The sequence below is a fragment of the Sebastes umbrosus genome, chromosome 5, assembly GCF_015220745.1.
Source record: "Sebastes umbrosus isolate fSebUmb1 chromosome 5, fSebUmb1.pri, whole genome shotgun sequence".
Taxonomy (NCBI): domain Eukaryota; kingdom Metazoa; phylum Chordata; class Actinopteri; order Perciformes; family Sebastidae; genus Sebastes; species Sebastes umbrosus.
In genome coordinates this window covers 10,944,037-10,961,090 of record NC_051273.1, presented here as the reverse complement: position 1 = coordinate 10,961,090, position 17,054 = coordinate 10,944,037, and the positions used below count along the sequence as shown (strand labels likewise).

General features: G+C 40.3%; 1 long non-coding RNA gene across 1 annotated transcript; it reads left to right on the top strand.

Moving 5' to 3' along the window:
- Positions 1-520: 520 nt before the first annotated feature.
- LOC119487964 lies at positions 521-16,920 on the top strand. Its single transcript, XR_005206837.1, has 3 exons — positions 521-594; positions 2,485-2,545; positions 14,389-16,920. It is a non-coding gene; the product is annotated as an uncharacterized LOC119487964 (long non-coding RNA).
- The last annotated feature ends 134 nt before the right edge of the window (positions 16,921-17,054 follow it).

The window sequence follows — 17,054 nt, the reverse complement described above, 5'->3', positions numbered from 1 at the left end:
AGCAATCTAACCGTGAAGCTAAACACTGGACTAAATCTGGATGTAGTTTCACCTTCTTGTGAGCATCTATCTATGTGTGATGGGAAGCTTCCAGCGTGAGAGAGAAATCCAGAAGGAAGCAGAGTGACATGAAAATTATGGGGCGACAGAAATTCAGGGAGAGAAAGAGGAGCAAGACCCCCCCCAACCCCATCTTGTGACCGATTCGTCACCGCGACAACCATCACCCCACCTTATTCTGGGATGTCCTGTAGTTATGTTCTTCAATTATGTCTCCCTCTTTAATGTCGCGGCTGCACATCCATATTTAGTCAACCGCTGCAATTTTAGCTGCCGCGTTGAAATGCAACCGTCTCACCCTGGAATCAAAGGACAGATAGAGCTTCCTCAGGCACACACACACACACACACATACACACACGCACACACACACACACACACACACACACACACACGCACACACACACACACAGAGAGAGAGAGAGAGAGAGAGAGATTTACATTTATTTCTATATTCTTTCAGGCTACATCTGCAATTTGAGCCACAACAGGGAGATTTTCAGCATGCCAAGCAACTTTCAAGGAAAATGTGAGGTATGGCAATTTATCCACTGTACGTGAGATATTTTATTTTTGTCTGCACTGTAACCCCTGGAAATATGTATGTTATTAAAAATGGACCGAGGGAACGAACAAGTGACTGAAATCTACTGCAACAATTATGTGTAAAGTGTAAAGAGGAGGTTGAAAAGGCCGGGCATGAATTAAAGCTTCCCTATTGTTGATCTTTTATCGTAAGCTTTCTAGTAAAGTCATGCTTCAGAAACAGGATACATGTACAGTTTGTGCAGATACACACACACACGCACACACACACAGAGAAGGGAATTAAATGCCTGATGTGTGTAAACAGAGTCAGGGGAGATGGATGAAATAAATAGATTCAGTGTATCACACATTATGAGTCAATGTTAGTCCGGAGATTGATGGGTCATTCGAGGATGACGTGAAAAATTTGGACTTGCACTTGCAAAGAGAGTTACTCTTCCGTAACGTAGTGATGTCACCAAGTAACATATTTGCATAATACCTGCCTAGCAGCTGGTTTGACACACCCTCAAACAAAGCTAGTTAGAGCGGAGCTGGAGCGGAGTCTGAAGAGTGTGGTTGGGTTGACCAATCACAACAGTGGGCCAGCTGACCAATCAGAGCAGACTGGACTTTTAAGGGGTGGGGGCAAAGTTCAAACAGAGCATTTAAGTCATAGGGTGAAAAGAGGTGCAGTAGTACAGCCGGTATGAGAAAATTAAAGCGTTTTTTTTTTTGTTTTTTTTTACATTAAAGCATGTAAACATGTTCTAGTAGAAACCAATACAGCGTAAACCGCTTATAGTGATCACATCTGTCCGGGTCAAATTTATCACTATAAACGGATGATTATTATAACCAATTTTTTGTTGTTGTGCATCACTTCTCATGCGGAATACCATCTAATTGACATTTTTTATATTTATTACATGAATACAAAGTAATGAAACGGACCGCTTCGCTATTTACTGGCTCGCTGTCACTGCTCCTGCCGTTTTTGGCCAGCTCTGCAGCGCTTGCAGAACGGCGTCCCTTTGCCAGGGCTCCTCGTTCTCTCACCTGATAGCGGCATGGTGGAATCAAGTGGAATCCACTTGACGAGGGCGGCTTCAGCTTCAACCGAAGGTGCTTTCCCCGTGCGTATTCGTTTTTTATTCAGAAAAAATGACTCTCGTTTTCCTGTTATGATATCAATGTGCACCCAGCGCCAGCCTCAGGTATCCAGCCGGAAAACAGGCGTCACTTTGATTCCTTTAGCACTATCGTTGTCTTTTTCCAACTGAACTGAAAAAATCATAATCAACCTGACCTGTATTTGGCTGCGGTGGGTAATAGCAACGCACTGTGATGACATTTCTAATCCTTTTACCCCAGGAATAGTTTTCAACTATTTGTTCAATAATTAGACCAGCATGGTTCAGGATAAATGGATGTAGTGCAAATAATTAGATGTTTATTGAATGAAACATTAGTTATCAGTCCAGAATCGTTTCACCCTGCGGCAACACAAAAAAAGAGCCCGAAATGTGATAAACACCGTACACCATGAGTCTCTGTAAGAGTGCAAACCAGATTGCAGGTGCAATTTATATGGAATTTTCTATTTGAGGTGGATTGAATAGGTTGTTTTTAGAGATTTGATCAGGTGTTCAGATTTCTGACTTTCAAAATTAAAGTCTGACCGACAAAGTCATGCAATAAATTACTGGGGACTTCTTCGCTTTAGGGAAGGAAATTAATGAAAGACTAAAGCACTAAAAACACTGAGGCTAGTTAATTTGGTGAATTGGTTTATATCAGTCTTTCTGCATTTAAATGGATGTGTATAAACTTTAAAGCATTCAATCTTGTTATTTGATCAGGCCCTCATTGAACTGCCACTGTGTCTAATTACAGTGTTAACGCCTACAAGTACGCAGTCTGAGGAACCCCAGTGACAAAGAGGATAACTAACTCGGTACGTATTTTTCTGTGTTTGTGTGCATCGTGCATAGTCAGAAGCTTACTGAACTTAACATTAATAAATATGGCACAGGTGCCTTTTCCTCCCTCTCACTCACTCTCACACACACACACTCATTCACACACATACACATACCCAAACAGAGGAATCTCCCTCATGTGGAGGTGGCCATGGGCCAAGAGAGGTGCGTAAAAGAGGTTTTCCATGCAGAAGGTAGTCCACACAGGTGTGACAGAACGACCTTTTAATCACACATCTCACACATCAAGATTAACGAAATGGTAGAAAGAAAAAAAGAGTGAAAGTACATACCGTACAGGCCAAGTGCCAGAAAACCCATTTATCTTATCCAGTGAACATGTGCATGTCTCCTTGTCAAATTTTTATAGCTTTGATTTACTGTTTGACACATCGTGTTCTCACAAGTTGGCCCGAGATTAATCAAATGATGATGTTAGAGAGGAGAGAGTGCTTTGATTTTCCATCAATAACTACAGTGTGTTAACTATAGGGAGACTCTATCCAAGATGCTGTTCAATTCTACTTTGCCTCTACTTTATCTAGTACAATTTAGACAATATAAATGATCATAATAGCCATTGAGATGTTTGTTTTTTATCCCACCATTTCTCCACTCCTTCCCTTTGTATAGTTTTACATATCTGATTTGCAAATAAAAATGTGTCTCTTTCAGTTATTTTATTCAGATGAAGTCAGGATGTCAAAAAGAACAAAGAATTGTTTTGTTTATATAGATGTATCAAATTAAAGCTAAAAAGGAAAATATATTAAATACAAAAATATCACTCAAAACAGACTTTTGTCACTAATAAAATGATGATATGAAATGAGATGAAATAATGATTTAGTTTTGGTCTGACTGGATAAATCTCACTGATCAACAGTTTGTTAAGACTGCAATATTAACAGTGACAGTGGAAAGACATTTCACAGCTCAATTTTGCAGATTGCAGCTGAAATATGATGCAAACAGTTTACCAACAGGATCACATTCAGACTTGACTCCAGTTGTAACAACCAAAAAGAGTTTAACCATTTGTGACAGCAAATGGCTCAAAATGGGAGGGAGACGATGAAATCAATGCACGCTTAGACCCCGTTTACACTGAGTCACTACACAGGTCTTGGACCGGATCGGTTATCAAAAAAGGAAAGTAAATGCATCCAAGAAGCACATCCAAATGCTCAAACTGCCTCAGCGGTTCTAGATGGATGTCGAAAAAGGTGTAAAAAATGCATCCATCTCTCCAAGATGCACACACAGTCTTTACTCCCAACTACGTCAGTAAGCACTCTGTGGAAAAAGTCAAAGTCCGCGTAGAGAGGAGGTCGTGGTGGATGGATGTGTCAGATAAAGACATACAAGACTTCCACCCAGGAGACTGCTGTTATTGTCCCGTGTGAAACCGAAAGACAACACGTTGAGTTATTCTAAGTTATGAAGTTATTTTAAGTTACAGAAGTTACATAAATATATATGTAACCTCATCAAATACTTACTAGGGCTATCAAAGTTAACATGATAATAACGCATTAATGCAAATTTGTTTTAATGCCACAAATTTCTTTAACACATTAATGCAACTTAAGAATTTTAGGCTAAACCTAAGTAATCCATTGGTACCAACCATGTCATATAGCTTGTCGCCAAGGAAGCTAAATAACGCTCCGAACTTGCACTAAATTTTGGCGAGGAAAAACTGGCATGGCCATTTTCACCAAGTAGTTTTGTTGCCTAAAGTAGTTTAGTTTCACAACGTTAACGACGTGTTTAAAACTGCCACGCGCGACCGTTTCACAACGTTAAATAGAGCAGCCATATATATTGTTTTGGGAGTCATTAGCAAACGACCTATTCTGTCGTTAGGTATGAGGACGTGTTGAATTCAGCTGATGAAAAGTCACTAAATTGACATTTTTGTGACATTGAGAAAGTGTAAAAACCACGCTTGACAGCTGGATGCAAAGTACAACTAATCAAGCCCCACACCTGCTGCGTTGGTGCTCCTCCCTCAGGGCAGGTAGTCTGGGGGCAGGGTTGGAAACCGACACTATCACGGCTCAGAGGCTGGTAATTCTCCTGCCAGCTATTTTGGCAGGAAGCCAGTCTGTTTTCAATCCGTCTGATCTATTGTAAAACTACTTTAACAAAATATGTGGTTCTGAACAAACTTGCTGCTGCTGCCAGTTGACAAAAAAAAAATAATAAAACCTCATGATAACCGCAGAGTTGAGTGGTTATCATTAAAACATTTTCTGCTCAGTCATATCCATAATAACTTTAATATCATCAGATCAAAGTAATGAGATTAACTTGAACCACAGTGGTTACTTCAAAAGACACAGTCAGACAATCACATAACCTGCTTTTATAGTTTGTGGGCCTGATATCAAAGGGTGCTATGTAAAAACGTGCGACGATGTTTGGAAGTGAAAACACACATTGGTTGATTAATTGGTTTTCTGGCATGCAGGAGAAAGAAAACACGATGAACCTCCTCGTTCCCTTCCTCTGTGCAGCACCTGGGTCTCAAATGTCAGACCTGTTTCACCTGGAACTGCAGAGAGAGCAAACAAACAGTGTGTGGGTGTGTGTTTGTGTGTTTGAGAGAGAGAGAAAGAAAGATTCTTTTAGAAATGCCATATGAATTAGAAAACATGTTTCTGATATGAAATCTAAAAGTGTGGTCAGTTTTTGCGAGGCAGTAAATGCAGTATCTCATTTCAGGCTGAATTTACACTTGAGGTCACTTTGAGCATTGTTATATGACGTAACAGCAGCTCAGCGTACAATAAAGGGAATTCATTTGCCCCTCTTGTTCTTCTTCAGTGGAAATGCCAGCAAACTTCACTTTTAGCTCAATCTGCAGCCAACATCCCCAGTGAAACCCACAAAAAAGCTCTTTACATGAGTTCATGTTACAGTAAAGATAAAACTCTGATAAACTCAGTAAAGTGCTTCTTGGAACAGGCCCCAACATCTCAATATCAAGTGAGCTGCATTCAGATTAGAGCTGGTAAACATTTTAATTTGTATCAAGATATTGAGAAGTAGTAGATCTATAAGAAGAAGTAGTCTCTTAACTACCATTTCCAGTAGAAACCGACTTTACAAAATGCTTCACAATTCTGGCTCAAATGTAAATAATCCGAATGATGACATTCATCACTCATAAATAATTGAAAATGAACTTTATAAATGCATCTGCGATTGACAATTTACAGAATGCTGTGAAGCCTATACAAATTGTGCTACCTGTCTCTCAACTTATATTCAATCTCTTCCTCATTTCCAGCCCGTTCTCATTCCCAGTGCGTCAAATACCAAGGATTACATTACAACCAGCTGTTTGTTCGTGTACCGTGTTCACAACCTTCAGTTCCATTTTCACTTTACAAACGTAGTAGTTTTAAGCCCAACCATGTAGTTTTTTTCCTAAACCTAACTTGGTTTTGTTGTTTAAACCTAAAGTGACGCCAAGGGGCAGTATGTGAGGAGTTGAGATGAGAACGTTTTGTCATTTCACCCACTGTTATTTCAGCTAAAACCGTGTGTACGCCTGGTTTGAAGTATGCGCTAGGTGTGCACATTCTTAAATACCAGTTTATGTGAGCATGGTTGTTGTGCGTATGCATCGTTTTGTACATCTGACAAATTAATTTAGAATACATATAACAGGTCTGACAGATGTAACTGTAAGTGGCCTATCAGGCCTGCACGTCTAACCTTCTATACAACAGAGAGACTGGAGTTTACGCAAGACGTCAGTCAAAAGCATGAGTATATACACACTAATGCAGTACATTCAAGCATGTCCAGTTGCATGCACATACATACGCAGTGCTTGCACACAAACACAATCAGCCAGGTGGTGTTGAAGAAGGGGTTGGTTATTGTCTTAGAGGGAGGGGTTTGGCTCTGTGACTGACAGGCCATTAGTTATCAGGGTTTGGTCAGTCGTGTTGTTGACTGACGTCAGAGTGAAGGAACGCACCTTGTGCTAAATATATCACACACCTGCTTTCACACACATACACACACACACACACATGAAACATGAACTTTGACCTTAAGCAAACACCATACCTGTCCTCCCATCAGACACACAGAAGAGCACATGGCACATTGCACAAACTGCACTGCATCAGGAAACATGACTTTAACTTTATACCAGATATGCTCGTTTACAATCGGCAGATGAAACTTTATTAGCAGAATAGTTACCTCTGGCGGATCACACTTCATTTTCAGTTTAAAACTCTGTATAGCTCAAGGTGTCATGAATCAAAATTCCAGCTGTAAATGATTTTTGTGTACAAGGTCTCTGAGAAATTGTGAAAGAAAGGAATCGATGTACAGTCAGTCAGAAAAAAAATCTGACATCTGTCCTTCAAACAAAAAGTCATCTAAGTATTTCAAGGCGCTGTGTCAAATTCCTCTTGTTCTGACAACATTGTTCAATCATATTCAATTTCAGCTGTATTCATTTATTAAAAACCTTTTGAAATGTGCAATTCTAAAGAAAGACCAAAGGCTTCGTACACTCTGACAGGACCCTTTTTGCTCTTCTTTTGTACGTATAAACACAAGAATAAAGCAAATGGTTGCTACTGTGAACGATTAGGTAAATCTAAAATGAGGGCTTGAATACAGTAAAACAGAGGTAATGTGATTTCTAAAGAACACTTGCAAAGAGACAGTGCAGGCAAATAAAGAAAACAAAGTTGGGGTCGTCTCTAATTTGAACTTTTCATTAATCTGAAATAATTTAGTTTATCATTTAAATCCCAGATGCAGATTTTAGATGCTTACTTGTTTGTAAATATATAACATTTGCCATTGAGTTTCAATCACTTAGGATTTCAGATGATCACAAACCTCACATGAAACTAAAAGGTTAGAGTACATGCGTTTCTAGTGAGGTGCCACATGTCTGCATGAGCCTGCATGAGAAAAGAAAATCTTTAAAATAAGAACCTCTACTGTGTGAAATCCACAACACATGGATACTATACAATGTAGGTCAGAAAAGCGGCCCAACATGTGTTGGCGTAACTGGATGCGACATGCCGCGACAGAATACACCCCTGTGCTATTGTCCAGCCTCAGAAAAGTAGTTGCTCGTCCCGGCTACCTTGACTTATTCTGTGGTCTTGTAGCTGTCACAATGGAGAAACTGTTTGTTGAGGGAGAAAAATACTCTACGACCCACAACCTCTCCGCATATTAAACTTTTGAGACTTTAAAAAAAAGAGACAGCAGGGAAGATTTACCTCTTTATGTGAAGGTTGAAGTGAAATAACAGTATGAATCCTTTATGTTCTGCTCCATATGCTGCTGTGTATATTTTTGTTGACGTGTAGCACCACAATATATGCTGAGAGTGTCACATGACTCTACCCTGCTTCTCACATTGTGCAGTACCAGGTGATTTTGTAGTACATATACTGCACTGCTTTACAGCCTAAAACTGGAAGAGTGATTTGCATTCCTAAGTTTTTTAGTTTTCGGCTCTATAGAACAAGTTAAAACACCATTCAAATCATGTTTATCTTCTCTCTGCTTGTGGTGTGTGTGTGTGTGTCTGTGTGCAACGTCGTGACATGACCACGACCTAAAATGACATGCTGCCACCACAGCTGGTGTGTGTGTGTTTGAGAGACAGAGAGAGATGAAGAGAAGGTGGATTATTGTAGGCAATGTTTCTGTAAGTTATCAATAACTTACCCGGAGCGCTGCTTTGTCAATTTGTCTCCCACCCGCCCAAACCCGTGATATTTTCTCCTAAGTTCACCCGAACCCACCCGTAATGCGGGTCAACCCGGTTCTAGGTTGAATCGTGCATCACTACTGCCGAGCATCAGACAAAGAAAGTTAGCAACTAGCTTGTAGTGAGGCATTTTGCCCCCAAGGAGTTAGTGGAGCGCAAAATAAATGTAAAAGAGGAGTGAATATTGGACTTAAATTCATGAAGTGACCAGAAACATGACTCTAAATGATTGTAAACACATTAACCAGTTTATTTTTATATGGTAATAATATGTTAATCATTTCAGCTCGTTCCACTGCCTTCAAGTGGTCACAAAAAACAATCGTTGCAGCTTTAAGACAAATAGATAATGAACACATATGGATCAAACGGAGGAGGAAAAGATGAAGTACAGTATTTGTAACAGGAATAAAAAAAAGCATCTCAATTTAGAGAAAAAAGTATACTGTGTGTTCTCATATGCCAACAGGGATTTATACCAAGTGCAACAATTTAATTTGAAAATGGTCCATAGGTGCTGCAGTTGGATTTCATGGACAACATTTAAATGAATTCTCAATTATGCCTCAAGTTTTACATTTCAGAAACAAAACAGGAAAAAAAGCTCCACTTCCTCAATCCATTTAATTTAATATCTGGCCCGGTGCCCGACTGTATTGATAAAAGTTGTCTTTCATGTTAGCAGTTGACGTTAGCATGATGAACAAGATACAGACACAATGAAAACACAGCGCCGCAGCCGAACACTGACTGAATGGTGTCGCCGTGACAAAGAACTCAACACACAAATGTTTGCTGCCAGATAGCAGAAAAATAAATGACTTAAGATGATAATAAATGTGACGCAGAGGTAGTTTATTTGTTTAAACACACACACATACACACTATCTCCCTCTCACAGACTCACACACATGAACGACACACACTTGATGAGAATAAAACGGAGATAAATGCATACTCACTACAGTCAATTAATAGCATTGCTTGAAATCCGCCATGCAATTACCAAACGCAAAATCACTGCCCTTTAAAGATACGGTAATGGTGACTACTAGCTTTTCTAAAAACAGATAGCAGCGTTGTCTTGATAGATGCCGGGGAACAATACCGAAATCATTTTCTTAATTATCTCCTCTGGAACTAATGTTGCAGATATGTGTGTGAATTAATTATTGGAGCTCGATAGAAGAGAGGGAGCAGCATTATCCGCCAGAATCTTTTCTTTTTTTTTCCGCTCGGCATTCATTAAGGCGAAGGCAACTGTCAGTCACTCGACGAGACAAAACCCTGATTTCCAGAAATCAAATTAGCGCTGAAAACAGAAAAGAGAGGAGGGACGGAGGAATCAACAAAAGACGGCCGAGACCTTATTGTGAGCGTCGATGAGAGACACATCGCAGCGGAGAATGTTTCCCATTTGTCATATTTCATTTTGTCTTCCGCTTTCTTTCCATACAGTGGCTTTTCTGTAGGCAGCTCTTTCTATACTTTGGGGTCAGCTTCCTTTCGGGGTAACGCTCCCTCTTTAGCAGCTTGGCATTATGAACATGACCTTGTGACTCTTATTCAGCTCTAGCACCTCTTTCTCTCTTGCTGTAATCTCAGTAACCGACTGATTACACTAGGATAGGGAACTCAATGCATGGCGTGATTTGAGGTAAATAGAAATATGTTCAAGGCAGTGAGGCTTTTATCCAACAAGTCCTCCAAATTAAATAACAAAATGCACCATTTGACAGAGCTATAGTGAAGGTTTGGTTAAGGGATGCACCAATCCAACTTTTTCAGCCCCGATACCCAGTACTGATGCGATACCGTTGTCTAACTAATGAGCTGTATGTCTCACAGTGTGGAGGTGACTGGGATCATTCTCTTATGTGTAAGGCAACATCAGGCTTGACTTAAGTATCGCTTCCCTAACAAATAAATACATAGATTTACTGAATTGTTATTTATTATTAAAATAATAAATCTTATACCAGCAACTTGGTCAAAAAAACTCTTCAAAATTAACAGGAATTACAATTGAAATGTAAACCTTTTTAATGCAACAACAATAAGGTCAAAAGTTAAACAGGAATTAAAATTCCAGTATAAAATATATATAGTATATAAACTCTAAAACTATCTATAAAATGTATATAAAATAATGTATTGGCTCCATTGTCACCGATGGCCATATTGTCTATGGTACTTGTGCGGTGAAATTCAGGTTTAATTGAGATTTGCCTTCATTAAATGCTTTGTAGTTACATGGTTCTGGCCTAGGTTGGGCTTAAACAGAATCCTCACCAGTTCATGACAAATTAATTAAGATTCATTAAAGCTTTAATTTCAAGTTTATAAGTGACGATTTGTATGTTTTGGGCTTGATGCCTGTCACCACCTATGCCTGGTAAAGACCAAAAAAGTCCTTGACGGGAAGAAATTTGGAAGATTTATGTTTATTTATTTATTTTAAATCGGTATTAAGCAACATAGCAAATAAAGTACCAATTAACCAACTGTTTGAATTTTGAAGAAAATCTGAATTAATTATATTTTTCTTAAGTTAACATTCACTTCCAACATGCTAATTTGCCACCATACACAGCAGACTCATATTGCTATGGCAAGACAATTATAGTATAGGCACAATGAGTAGGATTTTCCTAAAAACAAACAAACAGACAAAACAACGTACAGACTCATAAATACTCAAATCCCTCTTAATCATCACTTATGACCCAAAGCGTGTGTCTATATCTGCAGAGAACCTGCCCTCTGCCTGTATTCTCTCTTTTCTTTTCATTTTGCTGTGGTCGGGATGTTTCTGGGTGTTATACATAAAATGTAGCGGATCCAAATCGTAAGCACGCATCCAAGAGCAAGCCGCGGAAATGGCGGACACGGCACCAGAAAAACACAAATATAGCGAGGTGAAACGGCAAACGGACAAAGCTCGTTCCAAAACAAAAGTGAATCGGGGGTAGACTTTCACCCGCTGGCGAGCACCATAAACCTCATTGAGCCAGGGAGGATGGGCCAACTTTGAATGTCGTATTTACAAACTGCAACAGACAAATCCAACTCATTGTGCCTTTAATATCAATTGTAAATTGACCCTTCATGTTTTAGGCAGCTTCTGTCTCTGTGGTGAATGTCATTAGAGCAGGATTTCCAGGTACTAAGCACTAAGGTCCTCCTCTATCTCCCAGGTACACCTGCAGCCAGCCATCGCCAGTTCAGCCCTTGTCAGTTTCTGGTTTCAGGGCTTTCATACATTAGGCTGGGATTTCTCAAGTGCTAAGCCAAGTGAAGGCCAACACTATCTCAGATTTTAAGTGCAGACAGCCCCATCCACCCATTCCCAAGCTAGAGTCTGTCGAGCCTAATTAAACCAGGACTATCTGGATACTCTGCTGCTCTACATTAGTTGAGGATTCCTCCTAAGATTTTACAGTAAGACACCAAGCTGTTAGCTTCCCATTTTAACCCCTTTTCTATCTCTGGATTAGGACTTATTTCTAATATGGCTTCACTTATATCAGTGAAGACAGTTCAAACTCATATCATGTATGTTTTTCCTCTGTATTATTGGAAGAAAGTATTACTACCCCAAACCTCTGGTTATATCCGGTTTATCATCTTTCAGTAGTTTCTAGGGTTGGGGATCACCACAGGCCTCACGATACGACATTATCCCGATACTTAAGTCACGATACAATCTTATTGCGATTTTAAACATTTTACCATATTCTGAGTATTGCGATATATTGCGATTTATTTTGTGTTTTTTCAACTGCAAATCATGCGGTTTGTCAACATCTGTTTTATCTTATAAGATACAATTTTCGCTCTGTTCATCTGAGAGTTTTCATTCATATATCTTGAGGTCAGAGGTCATGGGACCCCTTTGAAAATGACCATGCCAGTTCTTTCCTCACCAAAATTTAGAGCAACTTTGTAGCATTATTTAGCGTTCTTCCCAGGTTGGTACCAAACTTAGGTCTTCTAGTTTCTTCTAGCTTTAAGACTGGGCCCGCTACAACCCCTAAAAGACAGAATAGCGACCGGGCCCGCCCGTAGGCCGTCAGATTGTTAAGAGGTTAATAGTTTATATAATAAAAGATTGATACTTGCGTCCGTGTATCGATAGAATATTTCCACGCAAAATATCACGATACTACGCTGTATCGATTCTTCCCCCCACCACTAGTAGTCTACATTATTCTAGGTGCCACTTGATAAAGATCTGATTTAAAGTCATAGTTAGAATAGCTAGAATATGTGAAGGGATCTGATGGGTTAAAATGAGATTTATTTGGTAACACTAGTTAAATATTCACCTTCCGAAAGCCTACATTAGCATAGCTAACTTTGATCACCTATACTTATCCCTCTGATGGATATAAATCTGCTTTACTTTCCACCACCTCTGTTCTCTCCTCCCATCACTCCCTCCTCTCCCTCCATCTTCCTTGATCTACTATCTGTCCAGTCCACCAAAGACCCACAAAGGTCTAGGAAGATACAGAAAGCTTAGTAGGAGTGATTCCTCGACTCCCACAGACAACCTCAGGGCAATAATGTGTGAATGATAATTTCATGCAATACCAGCATAATGACATTATTGTGGGTAACATGTATTAACAGTATGGAGTCTGTAGGGCCATAGCATTCAAAAGTAGATGTTGTAAAATGTAATGATTTCTGAAGTTGCTTTTTCAGGTGACACATTTTGCACCCAATTAGACTGTTGTCAGGCCTTAAATAGGCGTTATCGGTCACTATAAGCACCATAGATGTGGGTCAATAGGGGCCTACTACACCTACTAGGTTATAAAAGTGAAAGCGAAACTTAAAAGCAGCACGTTCTAACATGTTGTAAAACTGAATGAAACTGCTCTAATGCTTCTTTAGGTTTAGGGAACAAAATCACTTTGCTAAGTTTAGGGAAAAACATGTTTTGGCTTGAAATAAGTAAACACAAAGACAACTACACGTTGTTGGTTTCACATAGGATGCGAACCCCAGGCTGGTGTCATCCATCGCCCCCGACCTCCACCCCATGTGGACTTTCATGTTGTCTATACTACAGCGCCTGACTACCGCTTCTGCTCCTGTCATAATTACTACGGTTGCTAGAGGTCACTGTGGTATTCTTTTATACCTTCTTTCAGTTATCTATCATGTGAATAGATGATAAAACCTAATATTGGGTGTAGTAGGCCCCTATTGACCCACATCTATGGTGCTTATAGCGACTGATAACGCCTATTGAATAGCCTGACAACAGTCTAATCAGCTGGATTTTCCCAGTCTTGTTCTTTTAATATCCATATTTCCTTCAATAGAAAACATTTTTGGCACAAAAGAAAAGATCTTAAAAAGTCTGAAATTGAAACCAGATTATACTGCAGGCACTCTGGGTTTACAGATAGGGCTAATACAGAAGTAAAAAAACTGTTTGAACCGCAGTTCCCAGAAATCCTGTGAGATGACATCAGTAAAGTGCACACTTGTGCGTATACTCTCTGATGCCGCGTACCAAAGAACACCGCAGTGATATAAAAGGTTTTGCTCGTTTTTGTTTTGTATTTGAGTAAATAATGGGAGACTTAATGGAAACTGTTTTACAGGACTTTGTGCTCACCTGCTGATGTTTTGTCGGAATCTGTGTCATACTTCCTCAATATAATTTAGACCTTTGTAAATAATGAATGCACATAGAGTTTGTTCAAAACTCATGGTGTGACCTCCTGCTCTCTATTCCTGCCCACGCACAACACACAAATAAGTATTGTCTAATTAAAACTAAGGATGTTAAAAAGGAGCAAGAAAAATCGAGTTAAAGATCTTGAGGTCACATGAGAGAGAGGATGAGTGAAAATAGAAAACTGAAACCTATTTGACTCCTTTCTTTCCTTATTTCACTGTGAATACTTTCTAAATTAAAAATAAGAATAAATAAAATGCTCAGACACACTCAGATTTCACTCAGAAACTGCAGAAATCTTGTCTGGAACTTAATTTTGTAATAACTTTCAATCATGTTTAGTACAGATGGGGGTCATTCGAGCTGTGGGACAGCGGGGAGCTGACCTGTTCTGGAAACTCAACACCAGGACAAGAACCAGTCTGGTCTCCCGGAGGGCGTGTGAGGGTACGTACACATTGCGTATTACAGTATACAAGCCAATCCATCATAACATCTGTCAGTGCAGCTGCAGGGTAAACAGGATTATCAACAAGTACCCTCCCGTCAATGACTACAGAGCTGTGATAAATCCTCGCGGCTCCCCAACACCTCGCTCGCTCTATCTCTGCCTCTCACACACGCACACACACACACACTCCATCAGTTTCTCATCCATCACACTGCTCTGTCAGAGTCCAGCCAATTAGGTGATAAGGCCTGACATTACAGGGTGGACCTCTCTTTACTCTGTTTGTGCGAGTGTGACCCTGATCTCTCTGATGTTGTTATCGAAATGCCAATGACAAATTAACGCCTTCGCACTTGTGTATTGCGGTCAACAGACACACACACACACACACACACAGACACAGACGTACTGGTCAACATTTCTAATCAGAGGAAAATTAATTACCTGAGTGGACAAACAAGGCGGCCCTCTTCATCTTTGTCTGTTTTTCTTTTCTTCCTATTTTGCTCAGAGTCTAGCTACAGTAGAAGAAAGTAGTAATGGCAGATGAGGAATACAAACAGGGGGGAAAAAAAACAAACTGAAGGATTTGAGGGTCTTTAAGGCGTGCATGCTCAAACGCCAAAATGAGCCATATCTATAAACATATAGATTCCCTATTATTGGAGCACAAAGCGGCTTCCCACTGCAGGTAGCGAGCAGGATTAACCAGGAGAGAGGAGTGAAAGAGAAAATGGAGTGATAACGACAGGTTCATAAAAAATAAATAAATAAAGAACACGTGTGTTTGGTTGGCGAGCCGCAGCATTAAATGAAGACATGGAGCCACATTTCCATATGAACGAGGCACAGACACTCACAGTATATGCGAAGCATGCACACAAACTAGAAATACACTCTACAAACTCTCCACCCTCCACCTTACGCACTCCACCTTTCGCACACACACAGTCACCCACTTACCCACTCACTCACTCACTCGCTCCACCTTTCAAACACACTCACGCAGGCACGCACACACCCTCCACCCTCGACACACACCTTCCTCCCCACCCCTTCATTAATACTTTCCTCTCTAAAGCGAAGGAGAAAGCCCTCCAATTATAAGCGACTCCTCAGCAGACGGGCTCAGCGCTGCATTTATTAGGAGCTCATTTGGCTAAGCAGGGCTAAACACAGCGCATCGTGGAGAGGCGGGCGGCAGAGGGGGGCGGAAGAGGAAGATGCACCCTCTCTCTCTATGTCTCTGTGTGACATTAAAGGGAACATCCCTGTATTCTGTCCTAATCCAAACTGATTTGAGATGGCATTGGGGGGTTTGAGAAGCAGCGCTGGATTATTTGTTTATGGTGGGGGGGCCTGGAACGCCTCTGCTTCCCCAGATTTACCATCTTATACCGTCTCGCGGCTCTTAATCGCCTCTCTTCCCCCAAACACAACCCATTTACAGTTCAAAGCGGCAGAGCCTATATCTATCGCCGGCTATATTACGATTAGTATTAATATCATCACCATATTCAAGGCTGAGAAGTCTCGGAGGGGAACGAGGGGAGGGGTGATCACAACAATACTGTTGCTGCCCAAATATGGCGGCTCGCTTTCTGAAAGCATGACCTTAGCGAGGAGACGTCTCTCGCTTTAATCATAACTGCAGCTTTGCTTTGGTTTGGAGGGTTAGAGGTGTTACTCAGCACTTTCAGAGATGGATTTTTTCCCCCCCATGTTTGAAATTAGTCGGTTTCCTCTCCGCCTTTCATTTTTGCATCCAGGAGACCTTGAGGCAGAAAAAGTATGGTAAATAATTTGAAAAGCAGGTGTCTGACATTGTAACCTTGACAGTGACACCAACTTTTCTGACTGCAACAGCAGCAGTTTTCTAAATACCACGCAGTTCATTTTTTATTAGTATCTCAGGGTCACTTTACTGTATGTGGAGTGCAGTTGTTGTTTTTCTTTTAATCTGAAAACCAGAGATATACTTTAATTTTTCTGCAGGTTAGCACAATATTGTACGATAATCACAGTGATGGTCCACTGTTATCACCCACCTTTATACTGTATAGTGGCATTCACACTTCAGTACTTTATTATAACTAATACATAAGCAGGACTCCATGGTCTAGCATCAATTTTGGGGGTTCTTTATTGTGTTGAGTAAATGACTGAACAAATCTTTAACACTGAATCCTCAATCTAAACTAATTATGCTGAGTCATCATTATCTCTCTTTACTGGTGAGGGAAAGTGTCTCTGTAAGCTATGACGCTATCTGAACACCCGAAACAATCATAATGCGCTAACTTTAGGGCTGTAAGAAAATATCAATACACATGAGTATCACGATATTATGTTTTGTGATACTGTATTGATTCTCCAAAACGCTGCATCGATTTCTAATTAACCTCTTAAAAATCCGACAGCCCGCCGGTGGACCCGCCCGCTATTCTGTCTTTCGGAGGTTGTAGTGGGCTCAGCTAGAGTGAAGGTACTGGTATCATCTGAAACTAGAAAACTTAAGGAATCCATTGGTACCAACCATGTCATACTGACCTTAAGATATGG